This window comes from Cucumis melo, chromosome 1 (genome assembly GCF_025177605.1).
Source record: "Cucumis melo cultivar AY chromosome 1, USDA_Cmelo_AY_1.0, whole genome shotgun sequence".
NCBI classification, from domain to species: domain Eukaryota; kingdom Viridiplantae; phylum Streptophyta; class Magnoliopsida; order Cucurbitales; family Cucurbitaceae; genus Cucumis; species Cucumis melo.
In genome coordinates, this window is record NC_066857.1 from 18,835,527 (window position 1) to 18,858,574 (window position 23,048).

At 31.4% G+C, this 23,048-nt stretch overlaps 1 long non-coding RNA gene across 1 annotated transcript; it reads left to right on the plus strand.

Moving 5' to 3' along the window:
* Window positions 1-16,944: 16,944 nt before the first annotated feature.
* LOC127149011 (uncharacterized) lies at window positions 16,945-19,265 on the plus strand. Its single transcript, XR_007820183.1, has 5 exons — window positions 16,945-17,038; window positions 18,547-18,693; window positions 18,792-18,901; window positions 18,988-19,048; window positions 19,143-19,265. It is a non-coding gene; the product is annotated as an uncharacterized LOC127149011 (long non-coding RNA).
* Window positions 19,266-23,048: the final 3,783 nt, after the last annotated feature.

The window sequence follows — 23,048 nt, forward strand, 5'->3', positions numbered from 1 at the left end:
AAATCCTAACTCGAGCCCTATCTAATTTTAAAAATAAATAAATAAATAAAATAAAATAACATAAAAGTGCATCTGATCAAATGACATAAGGCAGAATAAAAAATAATTTCTATGGCTCGCCACGGTCACTTCTTGTCATTCGCCAGCTTCCCTCTGCCCTTACCTCTACCTCTATCTGTAAAATTAAACAAGAAAGAGTGAGTATAAAAATATACTCAATAAGGGACCTACTACTAGTCCCACTATGTGTCTGTTAACTTCCTATTAGAGTCCTGTAAAGTGGTACCCCTAAACTGGCACGTTCACAAACACGTGCAATCTGTGATCGTGTAGGAGCATATTTCATTTTCGATGAACCCAAAGGAACACCTAGGACAAACTAGATTTTATTGTACCAGAAGGAAGCACTAAGACAATCGGATTGTGAGTGACCCCATCGAATCACTCATAATCATGTCTATGTCTATGTCATACTGGACTGGTGATTCCGTCGGACTACACAATCATAAAAGGTGGTGATCCCGAGAGACACCCATGTGGGTATGACTTTAATAGCTAAAGCTAACAGCACAACCTAACCATAGCATGTAACATAACATACATCATCATAAATATGACATAAGTATCGATCATATTATTCTTAATCAAACATCGTCATCAAAGACATAACACAGTCGTCATCATCAATATACTACCAGTTATAAACATAATATCAACCATCATCATCAATCACCCATGTAATGACAGTCATTATCAATAGCATCAGTTTATGCATTTTAGCTATCATTAATGCATAACCATAAATACATGCGGTCTCTTAAATTCAATTTGAAGGTCTAGTAGTAGAATATTTTACCTGGAGATTAGTTAAAATCGAAATTATCCTAACTGTCACGGTCAAGGTTTCAAACAGTTAAGTCCTAAACTGAAAGGGCAATTTACTAAGTTCGATAACTTAACTCGCATTTGACTAAGGATCCAAAAATCTAGTTAATTTAACTTACCCAAAGTTGAGGTTGAAACCAACTTATCCTTGGTTGGGGAAAAATCCACAGTTCAACTTCTAGATAAAGTCTAACTAAATAAATCAAAAAATTATTTAACTAGAATCCAAAATTAATATTTGTTGGGTATGCCCAAAACCCCATCAATCTTACCAAGGCTTACCAAAAATAGATGAAAATGACCAAAAATAGGCTAGGTGGCTCAAATGGCTTGGTCAAAGCGGGCTCGGGTTGACTTGAGGCAGAAAATAGCTTGCGGATGCAAGGGCGGCTTGGGAAGCGGCTCGCACGCACAGGGACAGCTTGGCTGGAGTTGCACGTGGCTCAAATGCTGGCTCGGCTCACATGGACGGCTCGGTGACTTCACATAGGCGTGCGTGCGTGACCTAGACTTTGCGTGCGTGGCTCGTGCTGACGGAGATGGCTCACGATTGCTTCCGACGATCGATAACGCTCGACTTTAACGGAATGGCGGAGACGGCCGACGAAAAAATGAGGCAGCGTCTGACGGAAGAGATGAAACGAAACTCGGGGCGACAACGAATGGATAAAGGAGCGGCTTGGGTCGTGGGCTGCGCGGTGCGGATCTTGTGCACGGGTTCGGGTAGGAGGGACAGCTGACGGAGCGGCTAACGACAGAGGAAAGCGGGATGTGAAACGAAACTGAGAAGGCTCGACGACGTTTGCGACGGTTAGGCTGAAGGAGATCGGGCAGAGACGGAGACGCGGTGGCTGATGGATGGAAAAGTGGAGGCGGTGATGGCGGCTTGCTAGGGTTTTTAGGGTTACGGTTTTTTTTAGGAAGATAATGAATGGTGATGTTCCCGATGCCTAATTAATAATAATAATAAATTATTATTATTTTTCTTTTTCTTTTCCTTATTTTTCCAATTAAACCAACCAAATCTTCTCTCACTTCATTTAAAACCCATAAAATCTCCCTTTTAAAATCAAATATTCTCTCTTTCCAATCACATCACTTTATTTTCCCAAAAATATAATAACTCTAAATAATTACATTATATTTATAATATCATTATTTTATCCTCAATTCACTTAATTATACCCTTAAATAATTATATTATCCTTATAATATAATTATTTTAACTTCACGATCAATTAATTATACAATCAATGTACAATTAATCAAATTTCCACAAATACAACAATTGAATATTTTTCCAAGATATCTAATAAGTTTCAAATCAAATATTTCAACAACTAAATAACACCCAGAAATTCAAAGATTAAACTTAAAATAATTACAAATAAATTACCTTAATTTTGGGGCGTTACAAAGGCATTCTCCTGGAATAAAGGATCTTGCACCTATTATTTGCAAATCTCTTAATTAGAAGTAAATGGATATTATAGTACATTAGTTTTGTGGATATTTGTGATAGAGTTCACATTGACATAGTTTTGATTTGCTCTCATTTATGAGTAGATGGATATTGTAGTGCATTAGTTTTGTTGATATTTATGATAGAGTTCACATTGACATTGTTTTGATGTACAAATCTTTCAATATTGAGCAAATGGATATTGTAGTGCATTTGTTTTGTGGATGTTTGTGATAGAGTTCACATCGCACCTTCCTATGTAGTTGATTTTACCATATTCATGAAGAAAAATGTTGGATTACAAGTTGAAACATTACAAGTTTTTTGTCTCTGTTTGTATTGAGATTAGTATTTGTTGAACCATTGCAAATTGGTATCAATGGGTGCATTTTATTGGAAAAAAGTTATATTAATGTATATTGGTTTCTATCACATATAGAAACTATTAGCAATGACTACACAATAAAATCTATCAGTGATAGACTTCATAGTGGATTACTTCGTATTACTACTTTACAATAAAGTCACTTTTACTTTCATAGACTTGAGAAAAAAGTAGATGATTATTGAAAGGTTTGAGTCAAACAAATAGAAAGTATTTACTACACGAAATATATATATATACACACGCTCAAGCTAAAAGATTATTATCAAAAACATGTCACATCATTATAAAAGTGGTGGAAATCTACAATTTCTACAATTGTGACCAGCAGGATGACAATGATTGCATTTTGAGTGACTTTTCTTCTCGCCAATTGATAGTATTCTTTGTTTTCATGGTCGTCCTGCTCGACACTTAAAAGTTGGACTAGTATGTTTGTGTCAACCCCAATAAAACTTCCAATTAGCATGGTTCCCAACTGGATGAACTGATCTAGTATAAGTTGAAATCAAAGTAATTGACAAAAAATACTTGGAAACAAAAGAGTAAGTATCCATATTATGCCCATGAAGAATAGCAAGTGCATGTGCTCATAGAATTTCATCAAGATCCCAAACGCAACAAATACATGATTTGAAATTTAACTGTACCATAAATTATTTTCTTCGATTAATCACTTGAAATTCAACATCATTAGTAACATTAACCGGAAAAAAAAAAAACTTAGTCAATATATATGATCTATCACTAATAGAATCTATCACTAATATAGACAATCATTAATAAGAATCTATCAATGATAAAGTCTATCATTGATAGGTCTTGTTATATTACCCACTAATTAAATAAATAAACATTAAAACACAAAAACTTATTGTGAAGACAAAGTATTACACTGAAGCATTGATATAAGACAAAGTGTCTACCAGTGATAGACTTGTATCATGGTGTAATAGACTTGTATCATGGTGTATCAGTGATAGACTTCTATCAGTGATACATTAGGATACAAGTCTATCACTATCGTTAATAGAACACGTAATTCTACAAAGATGAAATCATATCCTCAATGTTTAAAAATAATAATAAAAAGAACTTGTAATTCTTTTAACTTAAAAACATGAGATCAACAAAAAAAAAAGTTCTACAATGATTCAAATTGGAAAATTATTAAAAAAAAAACTAAAAACAAAGATTTCAAAGATTCAAACTGAAAATTAAAATAAGAGAAAACAATTAAAAGAAAGATCAAATCTTAAATCTTGAAAGAAAACAAAACTTAAAAAAAAATTGATTACATACCAGATGATTTAACGAAAGATAGCTGTAAAATTGTTAGACGAGCGACTGGTTGAAGGACGACTAGTTGGAGGTGCAAGAAGGTGTTCTTAACGTAGGAGAAAATCACAAAGACCGGAGAAATGATGGTAGAGATGGAAAAGAGAGAAAATCACGGAAAATATATTGGAGAATGGAAAAAATCGTGGAGAAATACAGAAATGACGGTAAAAATGGAGAAGGGAGAAAATTGTGCCAAATTTCTTTTTAAAACAAAGGCAATCTTGAAATATATTAAAAAATAAAAAATTACTATATTTATAAATTGTTTAATAAATTACCGTATACTTAATATTTTATACCAAAAAGTTATACACTCTATAAACTCACAAAAAAAAAAATTTGCCGTCCCATAAGAGATGATGACAGCATTTTGTTTTCTTTCTAATTTTGAAAGTTGAGCCCATCATTGACGGTTCATTTACTCATTTGGGTGCAAATCATTATTTTTATATATTATTGTTTGAGAAAATGCTTTAATTAATGTTTATTTTCTACCTAAAAGAAGACCGATAAAGACACCTAATAAATATAGTTTAATTAAGAAAAAACATAAAACAAAACGAGAAAATATTTATACCATATAAAACAATTTTTAAAAAGAAAAAAGCTCACAAGCCCACTAAGTGAAATAACAAAATACCCCCGTAATTAATCAATCACACACATGTGAAAAAGTTATCTCCTACCCAGCCTAAATGATCTCATACCTAGTCAAAGGGATCTTGTACTCAGTCTAAATGATCTTTTAGCAACGATCTTTGCAACTATCTTGTAGCAAGTCTAAATGAACTTGTAGCAAGTCTAAATGATCTCGTATCAAATCTAAACAATCTTGTACCCTTGTACCAAGTCTAAACAATCTTGTACCCTTCTACCTTGTTTAAACGATCTCGTAGTAAGTTTAAACGATCCCGTAGTAAGTCTAAACAATCTCGTAGCAAGTCTAAACGATCTTGTACCCTTGTACCAAGTCTAAATGATCTTGTACCATTCTACCTAGTCTAAACGATCTCATAGCATGTCTAAACAATCTTGTATCCTTGTACCTTGTATAAACGATCTGATCTTCTACCAAGAAGAAAAAGAATAGAGGATGAGAAATGAAGAAGAAGAAAGGAATTCTGAAAGAGGAAAGGAAGAAATTGATAAATATTTACATAAATAACCATAATATTGTAAAATGAAGAAGTAATAGTATGAAAAATTTAATAATATGAAGAGGAGATGAATAAATTGTAAAGAAGAAGAAAAAAAAAGTGAAAAAATGGTCAGCAATATTTAAGGACAAATCTAGAATTTTTTTAAAATATCATGATTTTGTTACACAGACCGTAAATATTTGGATATTTTGTCATATTTATGTAAATTAATTATTTTCTACCGACAACAAGAATGATTGAGACAGTACATAACAAATATGGTAATGTTTATTTTCTATCTATAAAAAGAATGATAAAGACACATAACCCTTTAAGAAGAAATGAAAAGAATATCTTTTTTCTAGATGTTGTCTACTAAATAATTTTACAAACTCTCAGTCCATACGAACTGATTTGCAAATATTGAAGTAATAAATCTCGATATATCTATTCAATTAATGTTTTTCTAATATGTATAGTACATGTAATTTATAGGGTTATAAGTAGTATGAATAATTTAGCATAGTTGTTGATGGAAAATGATAGTCTAAATGATAGTCTAATAAGATGTCAGTGTACTGCTTACCACAAACTCTTCTATATTTAAGTTGTATTTTCAAGCTTTTAAGAAAGAAGATGAACTTAAATTAATGGGTAGTTTTCATATTTTGTTTATAGTGCAAACTATAAACCTATACGATTTTTCTCATTATTTTATAAACATGAATCTATAAAATTGGATTAGGCTATGCATGGAGAGTTGGACCCGTATGAAGAATTTGCCCTCCTTTACCCCAATGAGAAGGGAAAATTGGCCTCAATATTTGGGGGCCAATAGTTTTGCCATCTCTTCATTAATATGTGTTAAATTAAAGGGAGAAAGGGTGGACCAGGAGGGAGTGGCCTCGACCAACTCATAGGTCGAGATATCAAATTGTTCCTCTCACTCTTTATGGGCATTGATCTTGTCACACCCCGTTCTAGGTTTTTTCCTTTTAACCTAGATCGTGACGTGATTTTACTCTTTAAAAATATTTCTTTTCTAATGTAAGATTAGTAAAACACTTTTCTATAAAAATTTCGGCAGCATCTCCCTTAAAATATGGGTTAGCCAAAACCTATAAAGGGAGAGATTTTCACTTCTATAAATAAATATGCAATCTTCAGATTCACCATCACGTCAAGTGTGTCTCACCACACACTCATCCAAACTATTCTAGAGTTTCAAGCATAATTCATATTCAAACTAGATATTACATACAAATGATTTCAGTCTAATGAGGGATCTCTCAAAACACAAGTCCATAGCGTTCTCTTGCTACATCTAATCTCCCTATGATGCAATACAAAAGTTAACTATATACATACAAAATGAAGATCTACAAAAGATGGCGAGGATTAAACCAATGTTTGGTCCTTATTCACTACCTTAGAAGGAGGGGGAAAGAAAACATTGAAAACTTAGTGAGTAGCAAGTTTCTTATCCTCAAAAGAAAATATGTACAAATGCATCAGCAATGAAATAATAATTAAAAACATCATTAACTCATAGCCACTAGTCAAACCAACAAACTTGTACTCAATCCAACATGACAAGACATCTAAATATAACACCAAAGATAACTCACACATGACAAAAAAATCATGAGGCCAAAACTAGCTTGCGCATATTTAGTACCTACCACAATAGCAACCTCCATCTAATCTAACCATGATAGCGTACTAAATACACGATCCGTAATAGCTCACATGTGATCCATATCCAAAAGGAAACACGCGGCCAAACAAAGCTCACGCATACTTAGCACTTACCACAGTAACAACATCCATCCAATCCAACCATGATAGCATACTAAATACACAGCCTAGAATAGCTCACATGTGATCTACATCCTCAAGGAAATACGCGGCCAAACGGAGCTCATGCATAGTTAGCACCTACAACAATGACAATATTCATACCGTTCTTATGTGCACATAGAGCCATCCACCATGGGTTAAGATCGGCCTGAAGCCACATCGCAATCCTCCATTCACATCCTCACCTAGGTCCAAGTTCTAGTATCTTCGGTCACGACCTTTTTCAGCTCCGAAACCCTCTGACAACCATAGGTGGTACTACAGCAACACATTCATGTAGCCTTAGGAAAATCACCTTCTCGTTTACCATAAACATCGGTTAAACATATTGTAGCCACCTATTTTTATTCTACATTTTTTTATTATTCTTTAAATTATTAATTGTAGTAATGGTTAAGATATTTTACTCATTTATTTTGTTAAAAAAAAGAAAAAGGTAAAATATTTTTGTAATAATATGAAGTCTTATAATATGAAGTCTTATGTTTTCTCTAATCTTTTATTAAAATGGAAAATAAAGTCATTAATGAGAATATCTATTATTTACAAAAAAATTCAAATCATTTTAACTTATCACTTTAGGAAAAAAGAAAATTAATTTATGTATACAAAATCTATTTTGATTTATCATATTAGGAAAAGCAAATAATTTATTTTATACAAAATTCTTTTAATACCATATTTGATTTATTTTTATCACTTTAGGAAAAAGCAACAAATTTATTTTGGACAAAATCTTTCAATATCATATTTTTACTATTTTAGAAAAAAGAAAATTAAATTACATAATATCTAATTTGATTTTATACTTATTAAATTTTCTTAATTTGTGGCACACCCCGGGTCTATAAATAGGATCCTTTGTCATTTGGAAAAGGGGAGAAGAAATTGAGAGAAATTCTTGAGGAAAAAAAAGCTTTAGAGAGAATCTCTATGGAAATTTTTTAGAATCTCTACAAAAAAAAAGTGTTTAGAGAGAATTTGAAAAAACGCATTTCTCTGCAAAAAGGTGGGTCATTAGTTTTTTCGCTTTATTGTTTTTATTTTTATCTTCATATTATTTTTTTTTTACCCTAATTCTAATCCCATAAAAACTTAGTTGGAGGTTGCATTAGGTAAGGTTTACTCCCAAGGATCCGCATCTCATACAACAAGTAATTTTCTTCGGAATTGAATCCTTATTTTTGTTCTTCTCTTTTCAAATGTAGAGGGAAAGAAAAAAAATATATAAGGAATTTTTTTTTTCTACCTATTTATTGTTATGCTAAAAAAAGTCTTTTAACATTTTTCTTCCCTCTAAAAAATAGAGAAAAAGAAAAAGTTATAAGAAAAATCTTTTATTATTATTATTATTATTATTATTATTATTATTATTATTATTATTATTATTATTATTATTATTATTATTATTATTATTATTATTATTATTATTATTATTATTATTATTATTATTATTATTATTATTATTATTATTATTATTATTATTATTATTATTATTATTATTATTATTATTATTATTATTATTATTATTATTATTATTATTATTATTATTATTATTATTATTATTATTATTATTATTATTATTATTATTATTATTATTATTATTATTATTATTATTATTATTATTATTATTATTATTATTATTATTATTATTATTATTATTATTATTATTATTATTATTATTATTATTATTATTATTATTATTATTATTATTATTATTATTATTATTATTATTATTATTATTATTATTATTATTATTATTATTATTATTATTATTATTATTATTATTATTATTATTATTATTATTATTATTATTATTATTATTATTATTATTATTATTATTATTATTATTATTATTATTATTATTATTATTATTATTATTATTATTATTATTATTATTATTATTATTATTATTATTATTATTATTATTATTATTATTATTATTATTATTATTATTATTATTATTATTATTATTATTATTATTATTATTATTATTATTATTATTATTATTATTATTATTATTATTATTATTATTATTATTATTATTATTATTATTATTATTATTATTATTATTATTATTATTATTATTATTATTATTATTATTATTATTATTATTATTATTATTATTATTATTATTATTATTATTATTATTATTATTATTATTATTATTATTATTATTATTATTATTATTATTATTATTATTATTATTATTATTATTATTATTATTATTATTATTATTATTATTATTATTATTATTATTATTATTATTATTATTATTATTATTATTATTATTATTATTATTATTATTATTATTATTATTATTATTATTATTATTATTTTCCAATTCTTTTCCTTTTCAAACTAAATAAAATTCACATTCTCTCTACTCAATTAAATCTCCATCCAATCAAACTTTCTCTTTCTTATCATAATTATCTTTTACTAAATAATAATTATATTTTTCATTATAATTATTATTTTAAATTTCTTTCTCCCAAATAATTACCCTTCAAAAATAATTTATCTTTATCTTCTTTCCACCATACAATATCTTTTCTAAAATAATTATATCTCAAGAAATAATTATCTTAATCTTCTTCTCTCCAAAATATCATATTTTTTCCTTAACTAATTATGTTTTAACAAATATAATTATCTTTTTCATTTTCCATAATATTTATATGTATATATATCCACATATACATACAATTTCCAAATCTCTACAAAGAAATCCACTTCTTCAATTTAATTAAATAAGCTCCCAAAATTATTTAATTAAACTCTAATTTCTAAAGAAGAACTAATAAATCTTTAAAATAACGTCCATTAATTTGAACCTAATTAAACAAAACTAAGATAATTAATTCCAAAAAATTATATTAATTTTCGGGGCGTTACACTTTGTTAGTTTTAAATTCACTCAAATTAGAGTGATCTTCTCTAAGTTTTAGCTTAAAAGAGGTGATATTTTAGTTCTTATATTTTGAACCAAATGTAAGAAGCTCAATCCTTGTTCTCCAAATGGGTATATCCTTGTATCAATTTTTCTTATGTTGGTCCTCCATGATTTTGCTTCTAAACAAGGATATACTTTTGTTATCTGACAAAAAATGATTATATATAATTGTTACTTATATTGCCATGATGTTGATTGTTATCAGAATGCAAAAATTAGCTCAGGAACAAAATGAGAAGATTGAAAAATGAACCATGATAGAAACTTTCATCAAGTAAGTAGCATCCCCGTAATTCATACTATAATAATAGGGTAGAAGTCAATTAGCATCCCTGTATTTAGTATTACATGTAGAAGTTAAGCACAAGGAGGAGGAAGAATCTGAGGAAGTATAAGTTAAGCACGAGGAGGAGGAAGAATCTGAGGAAGTATCTGAACAAGAACTTGGGGATGAATCTGAGTTTGTATTCAGTGACTTATATATAAATCTAATTTTCTGCATGTTTTGTTGTTTTCCATTTGAGCTGAGCGAGACTAACACTCTTTTATTTTGTTGTCAAATTCTGCCAAAGGAAAAGGCACTCAAGGTATTACTGAGATTGAAAATTCTAACTTACTCAAGCCAAAGACATTGAAAGCTAGTGATATTGATGTAAGTTAATATTCATCCTTACATACGGTTTTACTATTTGAACATTAATATACAATTCGTGTGTAATTTCTGTAACGCCCCAAATTTCGAGATAAATTTTAACATTTTTAAATTAATTTTGGGGATTTAAAATTCTGGGTGTTAAATGATTTTGGTTTAGAAGAGAAAAGAAAAAGAAAATGAAGGGTATAAATTTTAATAATATAATATAATATAATATAAAATAATAATAGTATAATATATATTATATTATATTATATTATATTATATTATATCATATTATTATTATTATTATTTAATATATATATATATATTATTTTTTAAAAAACAAAAACCCTAAGGTCCCTCCCCCGCGCGCCGTCGCCCCCCCCCCCCCCCCCGACGCTTTCCTCTCTTCTTCTTCTCTTCCTTCGCCGACCGTGCCGCCTCCTCCGATCTTCTTCTTCTTCTCTTCCGTCCAGCCACACTTCGCATTCCAAGCTCCTTCCCCGTCTTCAACCAAACGTCGCCAGCGCCGTCCTCACCTGCTTCCCCTCTCCATCGTTGACGTCGGGCGAAATGCAAGGATAGCAACCACCGTCGCTACTCTCCCCGTCTGCCGCCCGCAAAAGGTCAGTCGCCGACGAGCCCTTCAAACCAGTCACCCGATCGTTCTTCTTCTTCGTTCCATGCGCACGGCCAACCGTTGGCCGTCTCTGCCTCGGTCATGTAGTGTCGGCCGCCTTGCGTCTTGTCATCAGAAAAGGTAACCATGCAGTCTTCTCCGTCTCCGTCGGCATGTGCCCGTGTTATCGAGTTGCGAGCCAAGCCGAACCAAGCCGCCTTCCAAGCCAAGTTGATTTTCCCAAGCCAATCTCCCTGTTCACCGAGCCGCGTAAGCCGTTTCCATCCGTGCTGAGTCCCAGTGAGTTTTAGTAAGGACCATATAAGGAGTTCCTAACGTTTCTATAGCCAATGTGAGTTTAATTATCGGATTAGAATGTTGGACTTATATGTGAGGTTACTTCTTGATCCCCTGAAGGTGTTAGAGAGGTGACGCTCGAGTTTTTGGGCTTTACGGCAAGTGTAATTGGAGCCAACTCTCCTCTACTTGGGTAAGTCAGTAGATGTTGCTTTGGAGCGTTTTGTAATGTGGATTTTAGTGATGTCATCATTTAAATCCTTATGTTTGTGTTTATGTAGATTCGTTTGGACGTTGAATTGAACAAGGATTGTAGCTAAACTTCAGGTAAGGGACTTCTACTACTGGACTCAATTTTAGATTGGCTCGTATTCACTGATATGAGAATTATAATATAATGACTGTACTGTTCAACTGTTTGTATAAACCAAAAAGTATTGCCAAGTTATGCTTTCGACTAAGTGTAAACATCATGACTGCAATGTGTAGTCTAGTTATAATGATGGGCTATGCCGTCGATTGAGTGTAGCTGTTTGGACCGTTATGAGTGGTTTATATATATATCATCATCTATATTGATGGGTTATATTATTGACAAAGTATAAATGACTTGGTTGTTACATGCAGTTTATACATACTGATGAGTTATACTATTAATGGAGTAGTGATGTTTGAGCGATTATGTGCAGTCTGTCATACGGTCGGGCAGTGTTGTTGATGGAGTATGGGTGTTGGACTATAGTGTGTAGTTGTATACATTGATGAACTGTGTTGCAGACTGAACATAGGCGTGATGCATAGTCTACTTATCTTCTTTGTGTTAAGCTGTTAAGGGAATAAGTAGTATCTCAAATGAGGGTTGCACAATAGCGACTGCACTTAAGTGACTGATGCACGTATGCCTAGACACACCACTAGTGTGCACTTGGTGACATGATTGTTAGTTATAGCTTATATATATATGTTAATAGGTTGTTCTGCTGATGGAGTACGGACGCCTGGATGTCCCGTGTGATATAGTTATATTGATGGGTCGTGCAGTTGACCGAAATAGTAATGTCGATGGATTATGAAAATCTTGATGTTATGTATAGTTGAGGTATGTTGTTGGGTTACTTATTATCGATTTATGTCATGGATGGACTAAGAATTCGGGAACCTCAGATGTAGATTGTGTATTCGCTGTTGGACTGTGTTGTAGACTGAATACGACAGTTATGCATAATATGGACGTTATGCATAACATAGATTACCTATAGTTGCGCTAGGATTTGAACTGAGACGAAATGATTGTCAGGTGTATTTGCATAAATATGATTGATTCGTTGACTGGATTTAGATAAGGTGACGGTATTGCATTGATTGAATTTATGTATAGCGACTGATGAAACTGTTGACTAAACCTAAACTGTCTGACTGACTAAGCTTATGAACTGAACTGTTAGCTTGAACGATATTGTGATGTGACTGTTGTAGACAGTTAAGTATGGCCTGAGGGGTAACGGTTAGCTTTATCCATGGGGTAGTGTACCTTACAGGCACAGTGTCTTTCGGGATTCCTCGACTGATATGTGCATCCTTCAGGATCACTCGACTGATATATGCATCCTTCGGGATCACTAGACTGATATATGCATCCTTCGGGATCACTCGACTGATATGTGCATCCTTCGGAACCACTCGACTGATATGTACATCCTTCGGAATCACTCGACTGATATGTGCATCCTTTGGGATCACTCGACTGATACGTGTATCCTTCAGGATCACTAGACTGATTGATGTGTGCATTCTATGTAACCACTAGACTGTTATGTAGGGTACCCTTTGAAGCTAACCTTTATTACCCTAACGGGCCCAGTAATGGGTCCCTTACTGGGTATATTTTTGTACTCACTCTTTACTCTTTAACTTTTTCAGGAAAAGGTAACGCGAGGGACAGACCGACGAGAGGCAAGAAGGATACGTGAAGGCCATATGGACATGTCTAGTTTTTTATGCTTCCACTGAACGTATTTAGTATTTCTGTTTCTTTTTACTTATTAAATGGTGTCATGGTTAGAACAATTGTTTTCCTGTCTTGTTTTGATGACTTCATGGATTATGTGTTGGAACTTTTGGAAAGTTATTTAAAATAGGGCTCGAAACTACTTTCCTTATGTATTGAAGGATTTTAATGAATCGTAAACAAGTCTTTTTATAAGTTTGTGTGTTTTACTGTGAGTCTAGCAGTAAGTAATGATCTCAACTTAGTCCGAAAAGTTGGGTCGTTACACTTGGTATCAGAGTCTAAGTTTTAGGTCCTGTAGACTGACTGGTGATCCTCACTTTCTAATTTCTTATTTTGATAGAAAGTTGGGTCGTTATAGTTGGTATCAGAGCCTAAGTTTTGATAACTTCAGGATATCAGCATTCAACATTCAGCAACACAGTCATCATTTGGAGTTAGGGTATCAGTGTTCAAATGAACCAGAAGACTTGAGAAGAAATGGGACACAAGGATAATACTTTCAAATTGAATGTTCAGTAATACCCACACCATTTCAAGCATAATAGATAACCACTCTATTAAATCTTCGAGGTCTTCTTTAAAAGATATAGATAAAAGATTCCTATTTATGAGGAAGATCATTTATCTTTTATCTTTTATCTTTTAAAACAAATATCCTTTTAACCTTCTTTTGAATCTCATTAATTCGTTTTGACAAAAATCCCAATAAACTCCCACTTTTTGTCAAAAAGAGAAGAAATATTTTTATGTTCAACTAGATGTCCCATAATAAAATATCATTAATAGGAAATCACATAATCGATATAAAACCATCTTGAGATGCAGAGACTTCTAGAGGCATATATCAATAAGAACTCAACAAACGCCATCAAACTGACAATAGTCAAAACTGAAGCCATTGTAGAAGTCAAAACATACATCACCAGAAACAACATCACTAGAAGCATAAAAACGTAGTACACATCATAAAAACAAAATATACTGCTCTTTTGACCCAGAACAAAATAAGCACATCTACCACAAACCCTTTAATCCATTAAAAATAAATTTGCATAAAACTTTTCAATCGACATTAATAATAATCATATAAGCTCCACAAAAACAACAAACTTTAGCATCTCCTTTAGGTGGCCCATCTAAAACAACTTTTTGCACAAAACTCTTCTCCCCCATAAAAGAATGTCTACTATTAAGATTGATCAGCTGCACTGGAAGCATGAGGCGAAGGAAACCAGTTTGTAAAGTCAATCTTATGGAGTATGACATATTTAACACTAAGGGATACAGCAGAAACCTTATTCACTAGCCAAACTGACAATGTTCCTCGAGATAAAACAGAAGCCAAAACATCAATAGATAGATGCAAAGACTGAGAGTTTGCCACCACAATGATTCCCAGAAATCCATGATACTCAAACATGAGTGATGTTCATCTGATACATTTACTTCATCAACAATACGTCTGATCTTCTTTAGATAAATGACATGAATGATTATTATTAGACACCCAGTGATAGCAGTTATCAATCTGTCTGGTGCCACTCATAAGAACATTTTTATTAATATCAGTCATAATTAGGTTTGCCTTGAGCCCTTCAACATATCGTACATCATTTAGACATGGTAGATTATATTTCTCAATATTTCCTTTTGCAAGGATTCTTCCTTTTGCACCATCTCCAAGCATAACATGTCCAGATATACATTCTTTTAGTTCGGAAAAGAAGGATCTATTTCCAGTCATGTGTTTAGAACAACCACTATCAAGATACCAAGCATTAGTTGAAGATTGAACTGTTGTAAAGGCAATATTGTAGTGTTCGGACGGTTTAACTCTCCAGACCATACGACTTCTTTTTCCTTTGTTCCAAATTTTGAAAGTTGATTTATGCTTTAAACTGCCATACTCTACCTCCTGCTACCACCATTTGTCTCTTTGTAGTTTAAAACAAAAAGGTCTGATATGACCTTTTTTACCACAGTAATAATAAGTCCATCTTGTAGTTTTAGCTGGAGGATTAACAACTATCGTTGTAGGAACTGTTTCAATTTCGTCTTTTACTAAAGCAGAAATGAACTTTGTTTCAGTTGTAGGTTTAATACGAACTAGAAGAAATCTGGCCTTCAATGTTAGGTGGAAAAAATGAAAAATGAGCTTTAATGTCGGTTTTCAAAAGGTATTGGATGTTTAATGTTGGTTTTAAACCGACACTAAAGATAGAGTTTTAATGTCGGTTTAAAATCGACATTAAACATCCTGCTTTTTTAGAACCGACATTAAAGCTCTTTTTTATTTTTTTTATTTTGTAAGAAATTGAAGCTTTCTCTCTCTTACTTTACTCTTTTCTCAAACCCACAATTTTTCTATCTTTCTCAAATTTCTCTCATTCTCTTCTCAATTCTAAAATTTTCAAATCTCAAATTTTTGTTCATTCTCTTCTCAAATCTCAAATTTCTTCAACTCTTCTATCTTTTTATTTTCAAATTTATTAAAATAAATTTATTAAAATTTATTTCACTCTTTTTATCTCCCTCTTTCTCTCCACAAAAATCCTTCAATTTGCGTATCCCCACCCTTCATCCGCGTCTAACTTTTCGTCGACTTCTACAGCCTCCCATCCGCATTTAGGACGGTGATGGCGACCCACAGCGATCTGGTTATGTAAATCAAAATATCAGATTTTCCAAACCATTTCTTCTTTGGACCTTCCACATCCTCTTACCAGGTACACTCTTCACCTCCCTTCAATTCTTTTATTTTTTTTGTCTGAATTTTTCTAGGGCTTCAACTTCAAAATTTCGTGTTTGCAAATTGAAGGGGGTTATGTTGAAGATGGAAGGGGAAAGGGTAATTGAGATGTTTTTTTTCTCATATTCCAGGTTAAACCCACTTTCTAATTTCTTATTTTGATAGAAACTCAGTTCTTCGATTTGCCTAAAAACAATTTCATGGAATTTACAGAAAAAAATAAGAACAATGACACCGGAGATGTGGTTGAAAATCCTTACCACCCATGGTACTCTCTACTTCTGTAGCATTCTGATGAAAACGAAGAAGAGTTTGAAAGGTGATTTTTGGTGTTTGATTTTAGAAGGAAGATATTGAACTGATGGGTTCTATGAGGATGAATGCTTATCGGTTGTCCATTTCTTGGATCCGAATTTTGCCCAGTAAATTCTCCCTTTTTACATTTTCTTTTTCTTCCTTAAAACTCAATTATATATATATATATATATATATATATATATAATTTAGAAGGTGTTTTATTCAAACAGAAAAACTAATCAATAAATTTTTTTGGAAGTCATATCCTCATCACCACTCTAATCCTTATGTGGACTTTATAGGGACTGAGAATCTTAGAAAAGAATTGAAGTGTATGGGCGCACCAACATTTCTAAGTGTTGACTTCCTCCTTTCATTATGTTTCAGTATGTTACTTAAGGTTTGTTTATAAAATCATCTTCTCTCCATTTTTTCATTAATTTGATTCATTGTTAGTAGTATCACAATTAGTTTTACTTAATTTTGTTATCATCTTCTTGTTAATGCATAGAGTGATATATAATGAAGATTTGAAGGTTGCACAAATATGAGAAAAATGTCACTGCTCATTAAATTTCTCGACATTGTATTTTTTCTTGTCTGATTCTTACTGGGTTTTTCTATTTATTTTTTTGAAAAATTTGATGAGATATGAGATTAGTTTCTTCTTGATTGTTCTATGATTATGGTTTTGATCTTAACTATCTTTTTCTTTCTCTTTGGTTCTTTGTGTTGCTTTTGATTCTATATGTTCTTAATTTTAATGTTTTGTGTTTTTTTTAGTGATGGAGATTAGAGATGGTTGTGTTATGAAGAAGATAATGGAAGAATTTCTAATTTGGATTATGTGAAATTGTTTTGAGTTTCATTTTGCATTTGTTGGAATGAAAAGAAAAATTTCTCTATTGTCCATGCTTTTAATGTAATAAAACAAATATGGATCATGTTCTATTTTATGGTTTTATGAATTGTGAATCAAAAGATTTGAGGAAAATATGGTTTCCTCTTGTTCATCGGTCAACCCATCCCCGCCCTCAGTTATCATCATTCCTTCTTCTTCCGCCATTAGGAATCTTTGCCCCGAGTCCTCATTTCCTTCTGTCACTTATCTTCTTTTTCTCCATCAATCTTTACTTTTTTGTAATGGGTTCTTGCATAAACTATTGTTTTGTGTTGTTTTGTTTTGCTTCTCATTAAATTTCTTGACATTGTATGTTTGCTTTGTCTGATTCTTACTGGGTTTTATTTTATTTAATTTTTTGAAAAATTTGATGAGATATGAGGTTAGTTTGTTCTTGATTGTTCTATGATTATGATTTTGATCTTAACTATCTTTTTCTTTCTCTTTAGTTTTTTATGTTGCTTTTGGTTCTATATGTTCTTAACTTAATGTTTCGTGTCTTTGTCGGTGGTGGAGATTAGAGATGTTTGTGTTATGTGAAGAAGATAATGTAATAAAAAAAATATGGATCATGTTCTATTTTATGGTTTTATGAATTGTGAATCAAAAGATTTGAGGAAAATATGAGATGTCTAACAAATGATGAATTGATGTATGGAGCTTTTCAAATTGTGAAATTTTTTTTTATTGTTGATCTGAAGGAGACTGGATTTGACCTTTAATTTACGGGTGATATTTAGAAATTTTCATCAGAATATTGAGAATCTCAAGTCTGGTGATTTCTCAGCTTTCATTGACAAGATTCATTTTTACTTACTTAAATCTTCCCATTTAATCACGCCGATGAATCATTCAACTGCTTTTATAGTTAGAAGATTGGTTGGCTCCTTGTTAAGTTTGGTATGGAGTTTATTGAAGGAATGCCAATTTGTTTTGAACTTAAATTGGTTGTTTCTTTTTTTAAGTTTGTGGATGTGTTTTTTAGAGGTTGTGGTGATTGGTAGCAGGAGGTGGCTGCATCTATTGCGGATAAGCTGGAGGAGGTCTGTTATAAAGAGTGGTAGGGATGAAGTGAGGAGATTTGCACTTAAAGAAGCAAAACAATCAAAGGATGGAGGGACAAGGAGATTGAATCCTTCGAATCTGAAGTTAAGGTTATATTCATTGCAGCCTTATGATGTCCAGAATATTAAACATATTTATCTTTTATAGATTTAAAGTAATGCTATCTCTTATTTCTAACTTGAATTAGAAAGCAAAAGAAGAGACTACGAGTGTTGTTCAACACCTTCATGGAGTTGAACATGATGTGGAACCCTTCGATCTATGATGCAAGGAATGATTTTGACTCAAGAAGAAATGGTTCATACCTGTTTTACTTAAACTAAAAGTAGCTTGTTATGTTAGTTTGCATTTAGAGAGGAATAATTCATCATTTCTCATTTCAGGAAGAAGTTGTTCTTAAAAGATGTTGGCTTGCTTGTTACTGGGGCCTAGCTGCAAAATATGGTAAATCAGATGGCATGCCTTTTTCTTTTGTTACTTTGAATTCTACATACTTTTCTCTTTCTCATTTGCTAATGTTCTTTGTTGAATCTAGCAGAAACAAAATATTGTTTGTAGAATGATTGAAGTCATATCGGGTTGAAAGCTAAGTGATTGTGTAGATAGCCAGACGATCAGGTAGAAAGATAAGTGATCGTTGAAGGTTGAAGGCTGTGAAGGCATTTATGATTTCTTATTTAAGTCTTGTATTAGGATCTTGTTTCATGTATTATTGTAGAATGTATATATAAACACAATATTATGATTTCATTTTGCATATACATATGTACAAGAGAAATATTATAGTTTATAAAAGAATATTAATTTTATTTATTTGTTGGCGTAAGAAAAAATATTTATTCACATGACCCATAATGTCAGTTTTTGATTATTTCGCGTCATAAAATGATGGACAATTTAATAAAAATAAATTTGTAAAAACATACCTAAAAAAAGGTTTTAATGTTGGTTTTAAACTGACATTATTGGGATATTTAATGTCGGTATTAAACCGACATCGAAGCCCAAGCGACATTAAAGGACTTTAATAACACTATCAAAGATGTCGGTTGAAAAACGACATTAAAGGCCTTTAATGTCGTTTTTCAACCGACATCAAAGCCCAACCGACATTAAAGGCCTTTAATAACACTCGCAAAGATGTCGTTGCCAACCGACATTAAAGGCCAAAATTCTTCTAATGTTCTCTTTGAAGCATCAAAACCAAGACCATATTTACTTGAACTATTCTGTCCTGAATTTAGTATTAAGTCTAAATTTTCAATTCCTGAATTTAACATCTTCACAGATTTTATCGTTTGATCGTAGTCTTTTTGAACTTCTTTTAATTTCAGCTTTAGAGATGATATCACAGACATTAATCGTTCATTTTCTTCCATAAGTTCTTGAATTCTTTCTTTTTGTATTGCTCTGGCTTCAGTATCTTCTTTCCACAGTACTTTGAGCTCCTCAAATGTCAACTCATTATCACAATTTTCTTCATAACTTTCACTTTCATCATCAGAATCAGTTTTTGTAACGTGTACAATGAATGCATTCATGCCATTATCTTCTTCATTATCATCAGTGTCCTCATCTGACAATGTATCATGAAAATTTTTCTTTTGTCTTCTTAAAAACGTGGGACATTCAGCTTGATAATGGCCAACTTCCTCACATTCTCTACATCTGAAAACTCTTTCTTCGCCCTTTTTTTTCGTCCATAATCACTATTCCTCCTGTTTGAATTTTCATTAAACCTTATCGTATTGTTTTCACCATCTTTTCTTTGATAGTTAATTAGATTTTGAGCATTTGATCCTGTGGTATTCAAGTTTTTGAATTTCTCGACCACATTAGAAAACTGTTTGATTAGGAGGTCTATTGATTCGTTCATGTTTGCTTTCTTATCAGACTGATTTACCGTTGTCTCGTCTTCATATATTGACTTGAATGCGACGCCCTTGCCTTTCTTGTTTTCTCTATGAGATATAGCCATCTCAAAAGTAAGCAGAGACCCAAATAATTCATCTAGTTTTAATTTGGTTATATCATGTGCTTCCTCTATTGCAGTGACCTTTATGTCAAATTTTCTTGGTAGAGATCGTAATACCTTGCGCACAATCTTAGAATCAGGATTTTTTTCACCAAGCAACAGTGATTCATTAGCAATCTCCAGAACTCTCTCATTGTACTCTGAAACTGATTCATCTTCAGACATTTTCAAAGCTTCAAATTTCGATGTTGTCAACTACATTATGGATATCTTGACTTTAGAAGTCCCTTCATAAGCAACCTCCAATATTCTCCACGCTTCTTTAGCTGTACTGTAGGAGTTTATAAGTTTGAACACATTTAGATTCACACCATTGAATATTGTATTTAGAGCTCTAGCATTCCCAAATGATGCTTGTTCTTCAGCATCTGTCCAGTTAAACTCAGGTTTCGGAACTTATACACCATCCACAGTAGTCATCGGAGACTCATATCCAGTCACAAGAGCTCTTCAAGCTCTCCCATCTAATGTTTTAATAAAAAATATCATACGAGGATTCCAATATGAGTAATTTTTACCATCCAGTATAGGAGGGCGAGAAGCTGAAGGTCCCTCTCTGATTATCTCCATGATCTTGCAACCCGCTCTGATACCAATTGAAAAAACAGTGAGATAATCAATTAAACCTTCAGTTAATACTAAGGTTGTAATAGCTAGAGGGACAGGAGAAGAGAATAACACAAGAAACTTTAGTAACCTAGTTCGACCAATGATGCCTACGTCTGGGAGCTGCGCACAGCCCTGATGAGTAATGTTATTAAGATTCACTTTAGTCAATATATATTGATACAGCATCTGTATTCTATTTAACTAAATGACTATATAACATGTGTCTCGACTTCAGACTTCAGGCTCCCCCTGAATGCATGAGTGAATGTCTTCGACGATATCTTTATATACTTCTAAAGATTACTGTGATCACGCAAACCACTGTCTCGTCCTTTTCATTACTCATCAACAATATCAACTTAGATCAACATGCTGATCTTATAGACATAAGATCATACTGCCTTTTCGTTCTTGCAGCTTCTGCAATCAGTTCTTTGTTAACCTTCAACTGTGAATAATCTTTTTAATATTTCTCCACACCCGAACCCTGTATTCGAAAGTCCTATTTATACATATAAGATTTATATGTATAAATCTTATTTTTTCAAAGATAATTAGCAAGATTCCTAAAATAATTAAGGATCTTTTATCCTTTAATTATCTTATCTTTTAAAAGAATAATCTCATAATATCTTTTAGACCAAATCTTCAACAATTTATTTAATTTCTATGATAATTACTCTAGAAACAAATATACCACTATATAGATTTAGGGTTGCTTTTCTCACCGTTTATGAACTTGTATTTATTCTTTTTTCCAGGGAAGAGATAGAGAAACAAAAGGCTAACGAGCGATTCATGAGGCTTCAAGAACAAGGAAAATGCACTTCGATAGTAAGTAGCATGAGTTACCTAGTTTTAAACGTTATAAATAGTATAATATGATTAATTTTTATTTTTAACGAAGTGACTACTCGACTTTTTATGGTTTATAGATTGATACAAGAAATTTATACTCACAACTTGAATTGGATGAAGTACGAGTAGTGGATTGAATTTTTAGCTCGGTATATATGGTAGACACACCTAGATATGATCTTGTTACTTTTGTAAATGGCTAACATATTGGAATGCCCATAACCTTTTTTGTGTAAATGTTTTGTTCATAGCTATTATGCTTATATGAGGCAATAGATGTAAAGGGATAGACTTTAGTTTTGATTTTGGAATAGGCCACAAATAGGAAATTTTAGTTGGCTATATTTAGATTGAAACTGTGTAATTGTTGTTGACATTGTTGAGAAAAATGAAATTATTGTTGATTTACTTATTATACTAAATTATTTGTCATTTTTTTGTTGTGTAACTAGTGGTTGAAAATTTATTTTCTAGATGGATATGTTTTATTGAAACTAATGTACCTAATGTAGGAAACACAAAAAGGAAAATTTGTATATTTAATATATTAATAAACAGTATACATGACGTTAAATACATGTCAAGTATACTATCTTACTTGAATCAAATATACAATTTTACTTGATGGATAAATAGTGTCAATTATAAAATTTTACTTGACATGTAAATAGTGTCAACTATACAATTTTACTTAGACACATAAAAAGCGTCAAGTGTGATGGATTACTTGACGTTAATACGGATTTTTTTTTCTTTCTTTCTATGTAATTTAAAATAAATACTTATAATTTGATTATTTATATTTAATGACATTTGAAAATTGTCGTAGACTTATAACATTTAAAAACTGTCATAAATTCTTCAACTTCGAAAAATTCTACCTTTTTCCACTAATAACACGAATTTTGACATTCATGACAGTTTTTTCTTCTTTCTTTTCAA